The following is a 21,671-nucleotide window of genomic DNA, read 5'->3' on the forward strand; positions in this document are numbered from 1 at the left end:
GACAGCTAGTACCAGCTATCCTGACAAAAGTAGTCTTCGCCTGCACAAAGCTCTGGTGGTGACGCCGTCTTGGGCTCCACGATGACCTCCGTCTTGCAGTCCTCCTGGTCCTGGTCTTGTTGCACCGAAATGGCAAACTTTGCCTGATGCCTCGGTACTCCACGGCTGCGCTTGCTCCCTTTGCACCAAAGAGGAAAGGAGGACACTGCGCGGGCTGGCGCCCGCCTGGCGCCTGAATGTCGTCATGGCTTGCGTCACGGGCACCTCATGAGATACCCCGCCTTGATCTCTCCGCCTCCTCGCGAGCCAGCCTGGTGAGGTCGTGCCTGAGGAAGCTCCGCGTCATCCGCCCCGTGAGGCTTGGCCCCTCGCGAGGGTCTTGGGTCTGTATTGGTGAAGATGGGTCGTGCTGGGCCCCCCTTTGAGCCATGCCACAGGCCGCAGGTAGGCAAGTCTGGGGACCCCCGTTCCCAGAACACCGACAATGATCAACATAGAGATGTTCACCATTGATGACTATCACGTGATGATCAGACATGGGTTAGTTGATTTGGATCATGTATCACTAAAATAACTTGAGGGGTGTTAATTTAAGTGGGAGTTCATTAGTAATTTGATTAATTGAACTTAAATTTATCATGAACTTAGTATTAATAGTTTTTTGCATATCTATGTTGTAGATTGCTACCTCTTGAGCACCGCATTGGTTTTCCTTTGAAGAGCAAAGGGTGATGCAGCAAAGTAGTGTAAGTATTTCCCTCAGTTTTTGAGAAACAAGGTATCAATCCAGTAGGAGGCCACACGCAAGTCCCTCGTACCTACACAAACAAATAAGAACCTCGCAACCAAGGCGATAAAGGGGTTGTCAATCCCTTCATGGTCACTTATGAGAGTGAGATCTGATAGAGATGATAAGATAATATTTTTGGTATTTTTATGATAAAGATTAAAAGTAAAGATTGCAAAATAAAAGGTAATGGAAATAGCTTGTTGATGGAAGATTAATATGATGGAGAATAGACCCAGGGCCATAGGTTTCACTAGTGGCTTCTCTCAAGATAGCATAAGTATTACGGTGGGTGAACAAATTACTGCCGAGCAATTGATAGAAAAGCGAATGATTATGAGAATATCTAAGCATGATCATGTATATAGGCATCACGTCCGTGAAATGTAGACCGACTCCTGCCTGCATCTACTACTATTACTCCACACATCAACCGCTATCCAGCATGCATCTAGAGTATTAAGTTCATAAGAACAAAGTAACGCATTAGGTAAGATGCCATGATGTAGAGGGATAAACTCAAGCAATATGATATAAACCCCATATTTTTATCCTTGATGGCAACAACACAATACGTGTCGTTTCCCTTTCTGTCACTGGGATCGAGCACCGCAAGATTGAACCCAAAGCTAAGCACTTCTCCCATTGCAAAAAAGATCAATCTAGTAGGCCAAACCAAACTGATAATTCTAATAGACTTGCAAAGATAGACAATCATACATAAAAGATTTCAGAGAAGAATCAAATATTGTTCATAGATAGACTTGATCATAAACCCACAATTCATCGAATCTCGACAAAAACACCGCAAAAAGAGTTACATCAAATAGATCTCGAAGAAGATCGAGGAGAACTTTGTATTGAGATTCAAAGAGAGATAAGAAGCCATCTAGCTAATAACTATGGACTCGAAGGTCTGAAGTAAACTACTCACACATCATCGGAGGGGCCATGGAGTTGATGTAGAGGCCCTTCGTGATCGATGCCCCCTCCGGCGGAGCTCCGGAAAAGGCCCCAAGATGGGATCTCTTGGGTACAGAAGGTTGCGATGGTGGAAATAGGGTTTTGTGGTGCTCCTGGGTGTTTTCAGGGTAGATGAGTATATATATATAGGAGGAAGAAGTAGGTCGGTTGAGCCATGAGGGGCCCACGAGGGGGAGGGCGCGCCCATGGGGGTAGGCGTGCCCCCTGCCTCGTGGACACCTCATTCGATTCTTGACGTCCACTCCAAATCCTCTGGATCATCTTTGTTCCAAAAATCACATTCCCGAAGGTTTCGTTTCGTTTGATATTCCTTTTCTGCGATACCTGAAATAGGCAAAAAAACAGCAATTTGCACTGGGCCATGGATTAATAGGTTAGTCGCATAAATAATATGAAAGTGTAAAATAAAGCCCATTAACATCCAAAATAGCTAATATAATAGCATGGAATAATCAAAAATATAGATACGTTGGAGACGTATCAAGCATCCCCAAGCTTAATTCATGCTCGTCCTTGAGTAGGTAAATAATAAAAACAGAATTTTTGATGTGGAATGCTACCTAACATAATTCTCAATGTAATTCTCTTTATTGTGGCATGAATATTCAGATCCGAAAGATTCAAGACAAAAGTTTAATATTGACATAAAAATAATAATACTTCAAGCATACTAACTAAGCAATTATGTCTTCTCAAAATAACATGGCAAAAGAATGTTCATCCCTACAAAATCATATAGTTTGGTCATGCTCCATTTTCGTCACACAAGAATGCTCTCATTATTTCTGGGTACTGTAATGAACTCATTATTTATTTATATGTAATGAACTCATTATTTATTTATATGGGTGTTAAACCTACTATATCCCAACTTTTCCATGGTTCATAAACTCTATTACTAGCCATAGATTCATCAAAATAAGCAAACAACACACGAAAAACAGAATCTGTCAAAACAGAACAGTCTATAGTAATCGGTAGGTTTCGAATACTTATGGAACCCCAAAAATTATAAAATAAATTGCTGGACGTGAGGAATTTATCTATTAATCATCTGCAAAAAGAATTAACTAAATAGCACTCTCCAATAAAATGGCAGCAAATCTCGTGAGCGCTAAAGTTTCTGTTCTTTACAGCAAGATCGCAAAGACTTTCCCCAAGTCTTCCCAAAGGTTCTACTTGGCACAAACACTAATTAAAAGCACAAAACCACATCTAAATAGAGGCTAAATGAATTATTTATAACTAAACCGAACCAAAAAGCAAAGAACAAAAATAAAATTGGGTTGCCTCCCAACAAGCGTTATCGTTTAACGCCCCTAGCTAGGCATAAAAGCAAGGATAGATCTAGGTATTATCATCTTTGGTATGCAATCCATAGGTGGCTTTCATAATAGATTCATAAGGTAATTTAATTTTCTTTCTAGGAAAGTGTTCGATGCCCTTCCTTAACGGAAATTGGAATCTTTTTTTGACTATAAATAGTAGGGTAAGACCCCACTGCAATTTTTAATTAAGAGAGCAAAGTACAAATAGTCTGAAAAGGCTTGAGGTAAGCCTTATGAAGAAAAAAAGAAACTACAAACTAGAAGAAAGAAGAAGAAAAAGAAAGAAAAAACCAAAAAGCCTACTAGCCTACAAACAGAGAAATTACAAAAGGCCTTCAAGCCAAACAGAGAATTGCCTCTCATGCTTCTTCTTCATCCTAATCTTTAAAAGCTTTAGTTCCTCCAGATATATGGACCTCCAGCCTTGAAATGAAGGAGCAATGTTTTTGAAAATCTTATTATTCCGGTTATCCAGATGGCCCATGCTCCAAGAATGATGATCTCCATGTAAAATGGGTACCTTATTTTGTCTTTAAGGTCTTGAAATGCTTCTAACACAGACAAGTTTGGTGTTCTTGTTGGACATATGAAGTCCCAGCATTGTTGAACAAATCGGCAACCCCAGAAAAGATGATGTAGCGTTACTTCTTATTGACAACCTCCAACTGCACAGTTATAAGCCTCCAACACAAAATTCTTTCTTCTAAGTAGATTTCTTGTGTTGACACAATCATGGAGTAGTTGCCAGAAGAAAACTTTATGCTTTGGCTGACAAGAATTCTGCGAGATCCAGTTGAAATGTGGAGGGGTCTGCTTGTGTCCAATTAAGACTTTATATGCTTTGATTGATGAATAGTGTTTAGTCCCCCAAATGTAACTCCATGTGTCCAATGTGTCTAAGTATTCGGATTGTCTCAAGGAAATGCAAATATCTTCCATTTGTAAGAATTCCTCATTTGCTTCTGTTGTCAAAGGGAGATGGAAGAGATCCTGCAAGTATTCAGTCTGCACCACTTGTTGAATATTTAGCTGAGGATTTTTGACAAAAGAGAATAGGTGGGGGAATTGGTGTTTAAGTATTGTTTGGTTCCATAGATCATCCCAAAAGAGTGCACTGACACCATCTCCCACATTACATCTAGCAATAGCTTTGTACTGATCAATGAGAGCTAAGTTGGACTTCCACCAGAATGATCCTACCATGCTGCCCCCTGGTAATTTCCCATCATTATAGTATGTTTCCCAAATCAGGTTAACCCAAGGGATGTCATGTCCGTTGAAGAATTTGTGGAGGTTCTTCATGAGCAGGGTTTTGTTGTGTGTAAAGATATCTAGTACTCCTAATCCTCCCTGGTCTTTGGGTCTACACACAGTGTGCCATGCCATCAATGCAGGTCTTTTGTCCTCCATAGACAGTGCCTCAAGTACTTGATGATCTGTTTCTTTATTGTAATAGGTATGTCCAGACAACACATGAAGAAAACTGACAATGATGTCATCACTAACTTGACCAGTAGTAATTTTCCATCTTGGGTCATGAAGACAGAGATACCAGCCAGTCTTTTGGCAATCTTGTTAACCAAGGGGAGGCATTGCTCCGCAGTTGGTTTGTATATTCCCAAGGGAAGACCAAGGTAAGTAAAAGGGAAATGTCCTCTAGCACACTGCAGTGTGTTTGTAAAAATTTCTACCCTGTCTTCAGCAATGTTCAGAGGTACCATGATTGACTTCCCATAATTCACCTTGAGCCCAGTTGTTGTAGCAAAAGTATTGAGAAGAGCCTTTAAACAGAACAGCTGTCTAGAATCAGCTTGCATAACTACTAGGGTGTCATCTGCATATTGCACAATTGGGAAGTGAGGGCAGGTGTTGACTTGAAGTGGAGCAGTGATCAGGTTTAACCTCATGGCTTTGTTAAGAATAGATTGCAACAGATCAGCAGCCAACACATATATTAAAGGAGAGTAAGGGTCCCCATGTCTTACTCCTCTTCTTATGTAAATTCTTTTCCCATGTACACCATTCAGTAATACAGAAGATGATGCAGTTGTGAACAGAGCTTTCATCCATGATATCCATTTCTCTCCAAAACCTTTAGCTCTAAAAATATCAATGATCGCTGCATGCTCAATTGTATCAAAAGCCTTCTCAAAATCCAATTTAATTACTAAGATTTCCTCCCTAGACTTGTGGCACTGGTGAATGTATTCATATGCCCACCCTAGGCAATCTTGGATCACTCTATCTTTGAGGAAACCATATTGATTAATATGCACCATTTGTAGAATAAATCGTTTTAATCTATTGGCCAGCAATTTTGTTATGATTTTCAGTACTCCATTTAGCAAAGAAATTGTCCTAAAGTCATTTGGGGAGAGTGGCACTTCTTTTTTTGGCACTAGAGTGATGAAAGAGGAGTTGATGCTCTCTAGATTTACATTCACAGCATGGAATGCCATAATAAGCTCAAAGACATCAGTCTTGATAATATCCCAACAACTCTTGATAAACTCATTATTAAATCCATCTGGCCCTGGTGATTTATCTGCAGGAAGATTTTTTACCACATCTTCAATTTCTTCTTGAGAAAAAGGTTTTTCCAGATCAATAAAGATTTGTGGATCCACTATGTTTTCATACAAATCATTTAGGTCAAAGTGCATGGAGTTTCCATTGGATTGTCCCAATCTATTTTTAAAAGCCTCCCATAGGATTGCAGCCTTTCCATCATGATCTGTTACTTCAACTTGATCTTTATTCAACAGCATAGCAATGTTATTGTGTCTTTGATTAATAGAGGCTTTTGTATGGAAGAATTTTGTGTTCTCATCCTCAAACTTTACTCCTTTGATTTTACCTCTCTGTTTCCAGTAAATCTTCTGGTTATTAAGCACAGTTAACAATAAATCCTTTAGCATGTTCTTGCAATTATTCTCAAACACTGTAAGATCCCTGTATTCCTCAATCATGTCCCATAGAAAGATATATTCATTTAGATCTGCAATTTTCTTCTTATGACAGGCAAGGTTTTTAGCCCACAGCTTAAATGCTCTTCTGACATTTGAATTTTGCATTGACCTTCTTTGCACAATTAGTATGACCTACTGGAATATTCCAAGCAGCCTCAACCACCTGTTTAAAGGAGCTGTGATTAAGCCAATAATTTTCAAATCTGAACACTTTAGATTTTGGGATATTTGTGGCAATTTTTATCATGCAAGGAAGATGATCAGAAATTGGCTTAGCCATGGGAAGAGCCAAAGTATCTGGGTAGCTGGTCATCCAAGCAGCAGAGGTGAAAAACCAGTCTAACTTCTCCAGGAGGGGGTTGTCTTGCATATTACTCCAGCTAAACTGCCTGCCTTTTAGAGGGAGTTCAATCAAACCAAGTTCACTTATAGCCTCATTAAACATAAGCATTTCATTGACATCCCCTCCAGGTTTATTTCTGTCCTCAGGTGTTCTAATGAAGTTAAAATCCCCCATGATAATCCAATCCACATCATTAGGCATTTGTATATTACCAAACCATTCAATGAACTCAATTTTATCCTCATGATTGCAAGGGCCATAGATGTTTGTGAGGATCCAACATTTGGAAGAAGTTTTATGTAACATCTCAATTTTCAATTTGGATGTTCATAAATAGGTCATTCACATGCATCCATGATTTATGCATTTTTGCCTCCATTTGTTTTATTTGATTTTTGATCCAAGGAACTTTGAGCAACTCAAGGACCAAAAGAGAGAGTTGGAACTTTCCCTAAAAACGAATTTTGAATTTTTCGAAGTTGGGAGTTTGGATCCAATTTGGTTTCACCAAAATTCATTTCCATTATATCAAAAATAAAATAAAGAGAGAAGATAAAATGACTTCTTCAAAATCGGAAAAGAAAATATTGGAAATTGAATTTGGAACCAAAATATATTTGTTGGGTTTTATTTTGCACTTTATTTTATTAGTTTAGCAAAAATGTTTATTTTTTTACTTGCATTTTAGGCCAGATAAAAGTTCACTAGGTCATATATATGACCATATAACTATGTGAATTTTCTGGGATTTTTTAGGCTAATTTTTTATTGGTATTTTTTTGGTGTTTCATTTGCTTCTGAAAAAAAACGTTTAAAAAACGAGCCGCCAGGCCAGGCCAACTGGCCCAGCCCAGCAGCGAGGCCACATTCAGCCCAGCCAGGCTAGCGCTAGCAATAGTTAAAAAAAGGTCGATCACTCCACCTCTCGCTCACCTCACGTGCGCCCCAGCTCTCCACGCACATTTCTATCGCTCGTTCACTCTTCCTTCTTCTCTTGTTTTTTTTCTTTTCTCTGGCGCTTGGGCACCACACCTCTTCTTCTTCCTCCCACGAACGGACAACAGAAACGTACGTGTACATTACTCCCGACGCCTCTTCGTTTCAAATTAATGGAAATCCTAACTCCAGCCAACCTCACGACCAAGGAAGATGTCCTATAAATAGCCACGACTCTCCTCGACCGATTCAGTCGAAAATCTCTCACCAAAACTACCTCTAGACGACGCACTCGACGTTCCAATCTCGCCTCAGAAGCTACAGTTCATCGCAAGTTTCCGACGCCGGTGAGCCTTCCCGAGCCTTATCCTTTTGGGTTCCCACTTCTCTCGATCTCTACAATCTTTTTCACAAGGTCTTGTGATCCCTTTACTTTTACAGAGGCCACCCTCGACCACGTTGTCTTCAGCAGAGCACCCGGACCACTGAGTTTTGCCGCTTCGTTCCGTCGCCGTTCGTCTCCTGTGATCATCACAGACTCCACCACCGGACGAGCCACTCTCCGCTGCATCTCATAGACACCTCCGCCGCCGCCCACGATCGCCAGAGCCACCACCATCACCACGCGAGAGCCTGCCCCAAACCTCTCGTTCTTCTCTGTAAGTTGAACAAGCATCCATTCGCTTCAGTTAGAAAAAAAACTTTTCGGTTTTTCTAAATTAGATCGATTAGATCGGTTTTTTGCGGCTTAGATCAAACCGGATACTATTAGCCACCACGATCAGTTTATCTATGGATTGGCCATCCGCTGGCAGCAAACATGCGCAGCCAATCACAGCACGCCACGTGGCAGCTCATATTGAATCCCGTAATTGATTTCCAGAAAAATGTCCAATCTTCAGAAATTCATATATTTTAATCTATAGATCCGTTTTAGTTGATTCTTTTTTCTACGGTTTCATAGAAATATCCTCTATCCAGAGAACCAAACGAAAAATATTTTTGAAAATTTTAAAATTTGAATTCAAACAGATCTGAATTCAAACTTCGTTAGGCCGTAACTCGAGTTTCGTAACTCCGTTTTAGGTGATTTTTTTGCAAATTGAAGCTCGTGACATGTACTTTCTGTTAGACCCAAACATACATATTTTTGCTACTGTAAAAATTATGTTATGTACAGAAACTTTATTTGGATGTTTTGGAGTTTTTCAAAGTCTTTCTTTTGTTTTGTTTTTGGATCTTTGCTTGTATGCTTATGTATGTTATTGCTTGCTTACGCTAGATCATTCGGAGTGCGAAGCTTGCTACTACGAATCTTTACAGTTCAACGAACATCAGCAAGGCAAGTTCACACTTTGATCATATTTTCCAATACCCAGTTTTTACTATGCCTTAGTTTCACCCTCAAAGATTGCATGAGTAGGATTGGGAACATGTGGTTATGCTATGTAGTTCATGTGGTAGGAACCTATGACCTTTGTTCACCCCGGGAATTTTTCGTTATGTCATATATTGCTTAGCCATGCTCGTAGACGGGGATTGGTATGTGTGATTCATGCAAGTTGTGAGAGATAATAATTTGGGACAACTTAAGGTGGCAACTTTAATACACATCTGGGTGGATTGTTTGGGGCACCTGGAGTAACCAGTGCTTGCCCAAGGGGAATCCCAGAGTACCCGTGTGATTACCCTAGGTCCGCCACCCAGGCTCAAAGGGATCATAAGATATTTCATTCCTAGAAACTTTCGTGTGCAGCCACAAGCCATTATGGGCTCTGGCATAGTTGAGTAAGTTTGTGTGACCTCTTTCCGTGGTAGACTAGCTGATGTAGGGGAAAGTAGGTGTACCGGTCTACCCAGGGTTTGGAGGAAATACTTCAGAAAGGCTATGTCTCGATCATCCGATCACGGAGGTGGTTGAGTCTTGTGGGGAAAAGTGCGCAAACCTCTTCAGAGTGTACAAACTAATCATGATTAGTCGTGTCCCCGGTTACGGGCATCTTGAGTATCTAGAAGTGAATTATTGGTTGATCTCATCACTCTTTTTAGTGAAATTATTGGGTTACTAATAACTTGGGGATTTTGGGATTGAGTTGGAGGAACCTTCTCAATAATGGCATTTTAATTTAGTAGTAAAAAAAGTTTATTCCTTTGTTGTAGGATAAAATTAGCTTTATGCAAAATTAAACTTAGAGCCTCCACCAGCTAAATTTGCATATAGAGATAGTCTTTTCATTTATTATTATTCTATGGTGTGAAATTGCCAGCGTATTCCATGTGCTGACCTACATGGCTGCAACTTCACATGTTGCAAACTTTTCCGACGAAGATTAAAGGTGCGATAGGTCGTTGTTCTGCACTCAGTTTGCCGTGGAGTTGGATGGACTCATTTATCTTTGAAGCTTCTGCAGTTATTTTTATTTAGATGGCCTTTGGCCATATTATTGTAATAAATACTCTTTTGAGAACCCCGATGTAATAAAGTGTGATTGAACTCTGTTATAATTCCTCGAGTACTGTGTGTGTCAGCATACCGATCCAGGGATGACACTTAAGCACAGAGACTTCGATCCATTTTGGATCGGGTCACTACAAGATGGTATCAGAGCCACGCTGACTGTAGGACGTGGCCACTAGGAAATGGAAAGCCGTAGGAAGAAAACTCTATTTTACGACTTCCTTAAATATCCGTTGGTCTATACTCTTCTCTATTCATTTCTATCTCTTCTCCACTTCAATAAAATAGTTGTTGAACCCCATCACCAAGTTGCTCAGCCCGATGAGACCATGACCTATGAAGACATCATTGATGACGAACAAGAAGAAGCTAGAGTTGACTTTGATTTGAGAAGATTTAGTTCAGACCACCACTACCAAGTTGAGTCCAACGAATGATTGCGGTAGTATGAAGAGATCATATCTCTTGTGGATATGACCTTACCTGTAGGTTTTTGCTTGTGTAGTGTGATCTGTGTGAATTGCTTGATTTGAAGTTTTCTTGCTATCATAAGAATATGGGTAGTGATTTCTCTCATTAGGCCCTTATTCTATTCTAATTTCTCATCCACTCTAAACCTAACAGATGCCTCCGAGACATGACCCGGAATTCCCACCGGAACTTACCCAGTTGATCCAGAACCAGAATGCCCTCATGCAGCTACTCATCCAGAATCAGAATCAGAACAAGAAACAACCCACCGCCACCACCCCCGGTCGACAACCTTACCCGTTTCCTGAGGTTGAACCCACCAGTGTTCTCTAGCAGCATGGAGCCGATCGTTGCAGATAACTAGCTTCGCAAGATCGGAAGAGAGTTGACCACCGCGGGATGCACTGACGCTGAGAAGGTGCGCTTTGCCGCACATCAACTGGATGGACCAGCAGCCTTGTGGTGGGAGAATTACACCACCACATTCCCCATAGCCAGTGTGACTTGGGATCAGTTCCAACAGGCGTTCCGTACCGCACATGTTTCAGCCAGAGCTATGAGTCTGAAGAAGCGTGAGTTCCGCAACTTACGCCAAGGAAATCGTTCTGTTGGTGATTATGTGGAGGAATTCAGCAAGTTATCCAGGTATGCTCCCGGAGACGTGGCTGATGATGCTGCTAAGCAAGAGAAATTTCTAGAGGGACTAAACGATGATCTGGGACTTCAGTTGAATGTGGATACTTTTAACAATTATCAAGAGTTGGTCGACAAGGCTCTCATTCTGGAAGGCAAGCAGCAGCAGGTGGAGAATCGCAAGAGGAAGTACGGACAGGGAAAGTGCAACTCTGGAGTTCAGCAGAAGCCCCACTATACCCCATACACGGGAAATAATGGATCAGGATCCGGCAAGTATGGTGGACACACTCACCATAACCATGGAGAAAATTCACATCATGGAGGTAATGGACACAACCATAATGGACATAGGAATGGCAATGGGAATGGAGGAAACAACAATCAGCATCAGTCCAACCCCGCTACACCGGCAAAGAAGGATCTGAGCCACATTACCTGCTTCAAGTGCGGGAAGACCGGACACTACGCCACCGAGTGTCCCGAGGCGAAGAACGGGAATGGAAATGGAAGCTCTGGAAAGAAGCCCAATCCTTTCACCAGAGGTCAGGTGAACCATGTCAACGTGGAGGAAGTTTATCACCAGCCTGATGCCGTTGTTGTTAAGTTCTTGATTAATTCATTTACAGCCCTTGTTCTTTTTGACACTGGTGCATCACATTCATTCATATCAAGGGGTTTGTGGATAAGTTTAAGTTGCCAGCCGTAGCCCTTAAGTCACCTATGTTAGTGAGTTCCCCAGGAGCAGAGTATATGGCTAGTCGGGGATGTTTTCAGTTGCCATTGACCATAGGGATACACGTTTCCCCACAGACCTCATCATCCTAGAATCACAAGGATTGGACGTAATTCTAGGCATGGACTGGCTATCCAAGTATGAAGGGGATATTGATTGTGCCCGTAAGTCGATTCTTCTCACCACCCCAGAGGGGAAACGGATCAAGTATGTGGCGAGGCATACGCCAAGGAGGACTCAAGTGAATTCTCTTTCGGGAGTTGTTCAGGAGGAAGTACCAGTTGTGAAGGATTATCCCGATGTATTCCCCGAGGAATTGCCTGGCATGCCACCGGATCGGGACATAGAGTTTTTGATTGAATTGTTACCAGGCACCGGACCAATATCCAAGAGACCGTACCGGATGCCCGCAAATGATCTAGAGGAAATTAAGAAGAAGATTAAGGAATTATTGGAGAAAGGTTATATTCGACCGAGTTAATCACCTTGGGGAGCCCCAGTGCTTCTAGTTGAGAAGAAGGATGGATCCTTGAGAATGGTTGTAGATTATCGTGCGTTCAATGAGGTGACGATCAAGAACAAGTACCCTCTGCCGATGATCAATGATTTGTTTGACCAGCTACAAGGAGCAAAAGTTTTCTCAAAGATCGATCTTCGATCAGGATATCACCAGCTGAAAATTCGAGAACAAGATATACCCAAGACAGTCTTTACCACGAGATATGGACTTTATGAGTACACAGTCATGTCTTTTAGTTTGACTAATGCTCCTGCCTATTTTATGAGTATGATGAATAAGGTATTCATGGAGTTCTTGGATAAGTTTGTTGTGGTATTCATTGATGACATATTGATTTACTCAAAGAATGAAGAAGAACACAAGGAACATTTGCGCTTGGTGCTTGAGAAGCTCAGGGAACATCAGTTATACGCAAAGTTCAGCAAATGCGAATTCTGGTTGAAGGAAGTCGGGTTTCTTGGACATGTTATATCAGGAGAAGGAATAGCAGTAGACCCCTCAAAGGTTGAAGCCGTCAACGAATGGAAGGCACCCACCTCAGTCGGAGAGATTCGCAGTTTTCTTGGACTCACAGGATATTATCGAAGGTTTATTGAGAATTTCTCCAAGATCGCGCCCATGACAGAGTTATTGAAGAAAGACACTAAGTTTGTTTGGACCGACGAATGTGAGGCCAGTTTCCAGGAGCTGAAGAAACGTTTGGTCATAGCCCTAGTGTTAATTCTTCCGAATATACGCAAGGATTTCCAAGTATATTGCGACGCTTCTCGTCAGGGACTTGGAGGTGTTCTAGAAGAGGTGTTTCATATGCCTCACGTCAGCTTCGACCTCATGAGCGGAATTATGCCACACATGATTTGGAGTTAGCAGCCGTAGTGCACGCACTCAAGACCTGGAGACATTTTCTTATCGGAAATCGTTGTGATGTTTACACAGATCATAAGAGTTTGAAATACATCTTCACGCAGAAGGAGTTGAACCTCAGGCAGAGAAGATGGTTGGACCTCATAAAGGATTATGATATGAAATTGCACTATCACCCAGGAAAGGCCAATGTTGTGGCAGATGCATTGAGCCGCAAGAGCTACGTCAATACCCTCACAGCAGGAGAATTACCTCAGGAGTTAATTGATGATCTCAGAGATCTTTGATTGGAGATAGTACCACAAGGTTTTGTTGCCGCAATGGAAATTCAATTCACTTTGTTGGGAAAGATCCGAGAAGCCCAGAAGTTAGACAAAGGTATTGCGGAGATAAAGGGGAGGATGAACCAAGGAAAGGCAGAAGGATTTCGTGAGGATGAACATGGAACCTTATGGTTTGAGCAGCGTATTTACGTGCCAAATGACCCAGAGATCAGGAAATTGATTCTTCAGGAGGCTCATGATTTGCCTTATTCAATACACCTAGGCAACACCAAGATGTATTTGGACTTGAAGGAAAGTTTCTGGTGGACAGGTATGAAGAAGGATATTTCCGAGTATGTCACAGTATGTGACGTATGTCAGAGGGTTAAGGCAGAGCACCAGAAACCAGCAGGATTACTTCAGCCTTCGCCGATACCAGATTGGAAGTGGGACAAGCTTGGCATGGACTTCATTACAGGATTACCCAGGACCCGATCAGGCTATGATTCTATTTGGGTAGTGGTTGATCGCTTGACTAAGGTAGCTCACTTCATCCCCCGTGAAAACCACATATACAAGTGCTAAGTTGGCCAAGATATACGTGACCAGGATCGTATGTCTGCATGGAGTTCCGAGGACCATCATATCAGATAGAGGAACACAATTTACCTCAAAGTTTTGGCATCAGTTACATGAAACTTTGGGTACCAAGCTGGAGTGCAGTACAGCTTTTCATCCGCAGACAGATGGGCAGACCGAGAGAGTCAATCAAATTCTGGAGGACATGTTGAGAGCTTGTACACTAGATTATGGATCTAGTTGGGATGATAATTTGCCTTACGTAGAATTCTCATATAACAACAGCTATCAAGCTAGTTTGAAAATGGCCCCTTTCGAAGCTTTGTACGGAAGGAGGTGCAGGACACCATTGATGTGGGATGAAGTTGGAGACCGTAAATTATTCGTACCAGATTTAATTCGAGATTCAGAGGAGAAAGTCAAGCTGATCCGCGACAGACTCAAGGTAGCCCAATCCAGACAGAAGAGTTATGATGATACTAAACGCAAGGAGGTAACCTATGAAGTCGGAGATAGAGCATATCTGCGTGTGTCACCACTTCGAGGAGTAAAATGATTTGGAGTCAAAGGAAAGTTAGCACTACGGTTTGTGGGGCCGTACAGAGTTTTAGAACGCATGGGTGAAGTTGCCTACAAGTTGTAATTACCAGAATCCTTGTCAGGAGTTCATGATGTGTTTCACGTTTCCAAGTTGAAGAAGTGCCATGCGGAGATGGCCGATATTCCTTTGAGAGATACAGTGCCACTGGAGGCCATACAGTTGGATAGTGATCTGACCTATGAGGAGAAGCCCGTCAAGATTCTCGAAACTGCAAGCAGGGTTACCCGCAGCAAGGTCGTCAAGTTTTGCAAGGTTCAATGGAGTCATCATACCGAAGAAGAAGACACCTGGGAACGAGAAGAAGATCTCCGACAGGACCACCCACACCTTTTTGCTAGCCAACCCGAATCTCGAGGGCGAGATTCATGTTAAGGGGGGTAGGTTTGTAACATCCCAATTTTCAATTTGGATCTTTATAAATAGGTCATTCATATGCATCCATGATTTATGCATTTTTGCCTCCATTTGTTTTATTTGATTTTTGATCCAAGGAACTTTGAGCAACTCAAGGACCAAAAGAGAGAGTTGGAACTTTCCCTAAAAACCAATTTTGAATTTTTCGAAGTTGGGAGTTTGGATCCAATTCGGTTTCACCAAAATTCATTTCCATTATATCAAAAATAAAATAAAGAGAGAAGATAAAATGACTTCTTCAAAATCAGAAAAGAAAATATTGGAAATTGAATTTGGAACCAAAATATATTTGTTGGGTTTTATTTTACACTTTATTTTATTAGTTTAGCAAAAATGTTTATTTTTTTACTTGCATTTTAGGCCAGATAAAAGTTCACTAGGTCATATATAAGACCATATAACTATGTGAATTTTCTGGGATTTTTTAGGCTAATTTTTTTATTGGTATTTTTTGGTGTTTCATTTGCTTCTGAAAAAAACGTTTAAAAAAAGAGCCGCCAGGCCAGGCCCAGCCCAGCAGCGAGGCCACATCCAGCCCAGCCAGGCTAGCGCTAGCAGCAGTTAAAAAAAAGGTCGATCGCTCCACCTCTCGCTCACCTCACGTGCGCCCCAGCTCTCCACGCACATTTCCATCGCTCGTTCGCTCTTCCTTCCTCTCTTGTTTTTTTTTCTTTTCTTTGGCGCTTGGGCACCCCACCTCTTCTTCTTCCTCCCACGAACGGACAACAGAAACGTACGCGTACATTACTCCCGACGCCTCTTCGTTTCAAATTCTTGGAAATCCTAACTCCAGCCAACCTCATGACCAAGGAAGATGTCCTATAAATAGCCACGACTCTCCTCGACCAATTCAGTCGAAAATTTCTTGCCAAAACAACCTCTAGACGACGCACTCGACGTTCCAATCTCGCCTTAGAAGCTGCAGTTCATCTCTAGTTTCCGACGCCGGTGAGCCGTCCCGAGCCTTATCCTTTTGGGTTCCGACTTCTCTCGATCTCCACAATCTTTTTGACAAGGTCTTGTGATCCCTTTACTTCTATAGAGGCCACCCTTGACCAAGTTGTCTTCACCAGAGCACTCGGAGCACTGAGTTTTGCCGCTTTGTTCCGTCGCCGTTCGTCTGCTCTGATCATCACATACTCCACCGGACGAGCCACTCTCCGCTGCATCTCATAGACACCTCCGCCGCCGCCCACGATCGCCGGAGCCACCGCCATCACCATGCGAGAGCCTGCCCCAAACCTCTCGTTCTTCTTTGTAAGTTGAACGAGCATCCGTTCGCTTCAGTTAGAAAAAAAATGTTTCGGTTTTTCTAAATTAGATCGGTTAGATCGGTTTTCTGGGGCTTAGATCAAACCGGATACTATTTCTTTAGCCACCACGATCAGTTTATCTATGGACCGGCCATCCGCTGGCAGCAAACATGCGCAGCAAATCACAGCACGCCATGTGGTAGCTCATATTGAATCCCGTAATTGATTTCCAGAAAAATGCCCAATCTTCAGAAATTCATATCTTTTAATCTATAGATCCGTTTTAGTTGATTCCTTTTTCTACGGTTTCATAGAAATATCCTCTACCCAGAGAACCAAACGAAAAATATTTTTGAAAATTTTAAAATTTGAATTCAAACAGATCTGAATTCAAACTTTGTTAGGCCGTAACTCGAGTTTCGTAACTCCGTTTTAGGTAATTCTTTTTGCAAATTGAAGCTCGTGACGTGTACTTTCTGTTAGACCCAAACATACATATTTTTGCTACTGTAAAAATTATGTTATGTACAGAAACTTTATTTGGATGTTTTGGAGTTTTTCAAAGTCTTTCTTTTGTTTTCTTTTTGGATCTTTGATTGTCTGCTTATGTATGTTATTGCTTGCTTACGCTAGATCATCCGGAGTGCGAAGCTTGCTACTACGAATCTTTACAGTTCAACGAACATCAGCAAGGCAAGTTCACACTTTGATCATATTTTCCAATACCCAATTTTTACTATGCCTTAGTTTCACCCTCAAAGATTGCATGAGTAGGATTGGGAACATGTGGTTATGCTATGTAGTTCATGTGGTAGGAACCTATGACCTTTGTTCACCCCGGGAATTTTTCGTTATGTCATATATTGCTTAGCCATGCTCGCAGACGGGGATTGGTATGTGTGATTCATGCAAGTTGTGAGAGATAATAATTTGGGACAACTTAAGGTGGCAACTTTAATACACATCTGGGTGGATTGTTTGGGGCACCTGGAGTAACCAGTGCTTGCCCAAGGGGAATCCCGGAGTACCCGTGTGATTACCCTAGGTCCGCCACCCAGGCTCAAAGGGATCATAAGATATTTCATGCCTAGAAACTTTCGTGTGCAGCCAGAAGACATTATGGGCTCTGGCATAGTTGAGTAAGTTGTGTGACCTCTTTCCGTGGTAGACTAGCTGATGTAGGGGAAAGTAGGTGTACCGGTCTACCTAGGGTTTGGAGGAAATACTTCAGAAAGGCTATGTCTCGATCTTCCGATCACGGAGGTGGTCGAGTCTTGTGGGGAAAAGTACGCAAACCTCTTCAGAGTGTACAAACTAATCATTATTAGCCGTGTCCCCGGTTACGGACATCTTGAGTATCTAGAAGTGAATTATTGGTTGATCTCATCACTCTTTTTAGTGAAATTATTGCGTTACTAATAACTTGGGGATTTTGGGATTGATTTGGAGGAACCTTCTCAATAATGGCATTTTAATTTAGTAGTAAAAAAATTTATTCCTTTGTTGTAGGATAAAATTAGCTTTATGCAAAATTAAACTTAGAGCCTCCACCAGCTAAATTTGCGTATAGAGATAGTCTTTTCATTTATTATTATTCTATGTTGTGAAATTGCCAGCATATTCCTTGTGCTGACCTACACGGCTGCAACGTCACATGTTGCAGACTTTTCCGACGAAGATTAAAGGTGTGATAGGTCGTTGTTCTGCACTCATTTGGCCGTGGAGTTGGATGGACTCGTTTACCTTTGAAGCTTCCGTGGTTATTTTTATTTAGATGGCCTTTGGCCATATTATTGTAATAAATACTCTTTTGGGAACCTCGATGTAATAAAGTGTGATTGAACTCTGTTATAATTCCTCGAGTAATGTGTGTGTCAGCATACCGATCCATGGATGACACTTAAGCACAGAGACTTCCATCCATTTTGGGTCGGGTCACTACATTTTACAAGTGAATTGAAGGGATAAGGAAAACTTGTTTTGAAACATTAATTCTCCACTGAATAAAGCTCCATTCCAAGCAGTGAGAATACCACTAGATGCCCCAACGGATGGTAAGTATTCAAATTTATTAAATCTCTATGGACACACTTTATGAATATAGGATAAATCAAAATTCTCTCTCTTAGTTTCCTGCAACCACACAATCCCAGCAACACTTTCTTCCACTTTTTGCCTAATAGCCAACCATTTGTTTGAAGAATTAATACCCCTCACATTCCAGTTTAGGATATTCCATGTTCTGTTGTTATTCATCAAAGACCAAAATTATGTAACTTTGCCAGAGCCCATAATGATTATCCCAAAAAACAAAGTTATTGGGATCCACATAAAGAGCAGCGGACATGCAGCATGAGGCTACATTCCAACAATTCACAGATACAGGTGAGCAACAAAACCAAAACAACGAGTAATGAGATCCAAGAGCTTTCACAGTAGCAGACAAAGCAGTAGTCACTCCCACAGTAAGATACCAGAGTTGACACTTAAACATAGTAAAGGTAACAGACAAAAGGTGCCACCCAAGGCAAACATCCATTGTGCAGCAAATGCATGAGTTATAGTTCACTGCATACATTTGACAATTATGTCCCAAAAGAGAACAGCAGACCACTCTGCTGTTTAACTCGGGCTGTTGTTGCGGACTCATCATCACACAGGCCTTGACTTGGCTGCATCTCCTGTGGCCTTGGACACCTTGGCCGCCTCCTCCTGTCCCTTCTTTTTAGGTTTCTTGGACAACTTGTCCTGTAGTTCATCCTCGGAAACCTTACAGAACGATTTAGTCAGGTTTTTAACCATTGAATTCTGAATAAGTGGAGGTATAGCATTACATGGCAAACAAGATTTAGCATCACATGATTTTCTTCTATAGCCCTTATTATCCTTCTTAATCCTGTCACTCCTTCTTACCTCAGTTTCCACCATAGGTTCTTTCTCTCTCCTTTTTCTTGAGATAGCCTCTCCAAGTGGCAGGACTTTATTTGGAGACACTTGTTGAAGAGGACTGCCTGCCCCAGTAGAGGAATGAGCAGCTGGACTTATTCCTTCATTTTCCTTGCCCAGATCTAGGGTGAAATCTTTACAGGTGGGTGCCTGGGAAGTGGCACATCCATCAGGTATGTGAAATAGCAGAGTTTCTTCTTGCTCACAATTAGCAGTTAATAGTTTCCATATATCAGATTTGAGCAAACGCATGGTCCAACCAACCTTATCAGGTGTCAACAGAAAATGGATTATGAAGTTAAACCAACTTACTGGAATTTCAATTTTGAAAGTGGGTGCAGCTCCCTGAGTTGCTGGTGCAAAATGCTTTATCCACAGATCTAGCCCTTCTTCAGAAATTAAATGTGAGCCATCAATAACTTGCAAAGCATGATCCTTAGCCAAAGTATGTAAATCAAGCAAAGTAGGAGATCCTGGCAAAGAGAAGGACCCATAGTTACCTTTAGTGTTCACTTCTGATGAGGAACCAATGTGATGGATTGGAACATCTGCCTTGCCCTTGATATCTGGAATAATAACTTGAGTAGTAGGGACAGTTACTTCAGCAGCAAAACTGTCAGCAACAGCAAATGGCTCTGCACTATTTCCAATGGGTGGGATTTCTCTCACAGCCTCATTTTGCTTGTCTATGTCTAAGATGGGCATAGAAGTGCCAGTAACTACAGTGTCTCTGACATCATTGGGCATATCTGATATAGGAACTGGCTGTAAATTATGTTGAGGTTCAACAACTACATTCTGAACCACCATAGCATGATCTATGGCCACATTCAGTGGGTGAAGATGATCTGCATTGAGCTGCTCCACCTGTAAATCCTCGTCTTCCCCCACTGCATTGTATGCCATGGCAATGTTAAGAAGTCCTTGACCAATTGGAGGGACTTGAACACCCTGGTTGACCTCTTCACTGGCTGAGTGAGTCAGAGAAAGTAAACCATCAAATAGAGAGACAGTTGTGGTAATGCTACTATTAGGAGCTCCATCTTCTGGCAAAGCTGGAATTACAATTTGAGGCTGCTGTGGGAGAACAGGTACTGGTTGTGGGAAAGCCCAGTGATGTTCTTGCTCTGCTGGTTCCTCCCAATCATCCCAGTCTTCATGAGGAGCATTAATATTGTGATTGGGCAGAGGCTGGAATCCTGGGAAATCATTAGCATGCTGGGGCATAGGGTGTGGGTCCACACCATCAAGTGGAATGGGGTCCTCATCAGCAGGCCCACCACCCAGCATTTCTTCAAGAAGAACTTCAACAGAGCAGGTCCAGGATTCCTCCTCAAATTGTTCCCCTTCAGACCACCTTATACTTTTTGGAATGTCACCAAGATCTGTAACTCTAGCCTTGACCAAGATCTTACCCTTCAGGGCATCCTCTCTCTCCCAACTAATGATCTTGCCCCACTTGGAAATAGAAGAAGCAATATCTTCAGAATTGCAAAAATCAAAAGGGACCCCCACAAATAGCAACCAACATGTTCTGTTGAAATGAAACCTGCGCCAATTTCTTCCTTCATTGTGTTTCGTAAATGAGATAAAAATATCACCAAATGCATGCGGGCCCTGCTGAATGAGCCTATCTCTATCTCTGACATGCATGAACTTAACATATGCTTCTCCAAAAGGGCATGGTTGGATTTGTCTAAAACCAACTTGCTCAACTCCCTGAAGAAACTCTTCCAGAACCTCACGTACATTGGGAAAAATACCTCATTCAGATGCGGGTGGATGTTGGCAATCGCCCACTCTTCGTGTCTTCTCGGGCGATGAGGGACAATCGCACGAGAAACCCCATTTCGACCCTCAATCACCTGAATCTGAAAACCATACGGCACGAAAGGATGAGGGTCTATGGGGATATTGGCCATCACAGACAACTCCGGCGTGGCGGCGACCAGAGCCCTTTCCGACAACAATGGCAGCGGCGGCGAGCTTGTCGAGGCAGGAGCTGAGGTGGCAGCAGAGTAGGAAGGTGAAGTGGAATGCAAGGAGGCAAGCGATGGTCTAGGCTAGAAGTTTGGGAAAAAAATCCTTGACCAGCTCCTTAAATGATGGGACCTGCCGAACCTGTGCCGCCGGCCCAAGACAACGAAACCAAGACTCCACCTCTCCTTCGTCCCAGGCCTCTTTTGGTGGGCTCGGGGAAGAATCCAAGTTTTCTTGGGATAGAAACTTCCAATTCAAGCTTTTCTTCATAAGGTTGCATTAAAGCATCAACGATATGTTTAGTAAAAGCTTTATTTTGACTATAAGCATGAGAAGAATTTAGCATGGATTGCAACAAGGAAATACAATCTATCAAAGAGCAATTATCATAATTAAATTCCTTGAAATCCAAGATAGTGGGTTCATTGCTATGTAAAGTTTTGACCTCTCCAATCCCACTTTTATCAATTTTTGCATCAAGATCTAAAAACTCCGAATCATTGGGACGCCTTCTAACTAAAGTTGACTCATCTCCGGTCCCATCATTATCAAGATTCATATTGCAAAACAAATATTTAATAGGGGACACATCAATAACTTTTAGAT

The sequence above is a fragment of the Triticum urartu genome, chromosome 4A, assembly GCF_056163025.1.
Source record: "Triticum urartu cultivar PI428250 chromosome 4A, HENAU_Tu73, whole genome shotgun sequence".
Classification (NCBI taxonomy): Eukaryota; Viridiplantae; Streptophyta; class Magnoliopsida; order Poales; family Poaceae; genus Triticum; species Triticum urartu.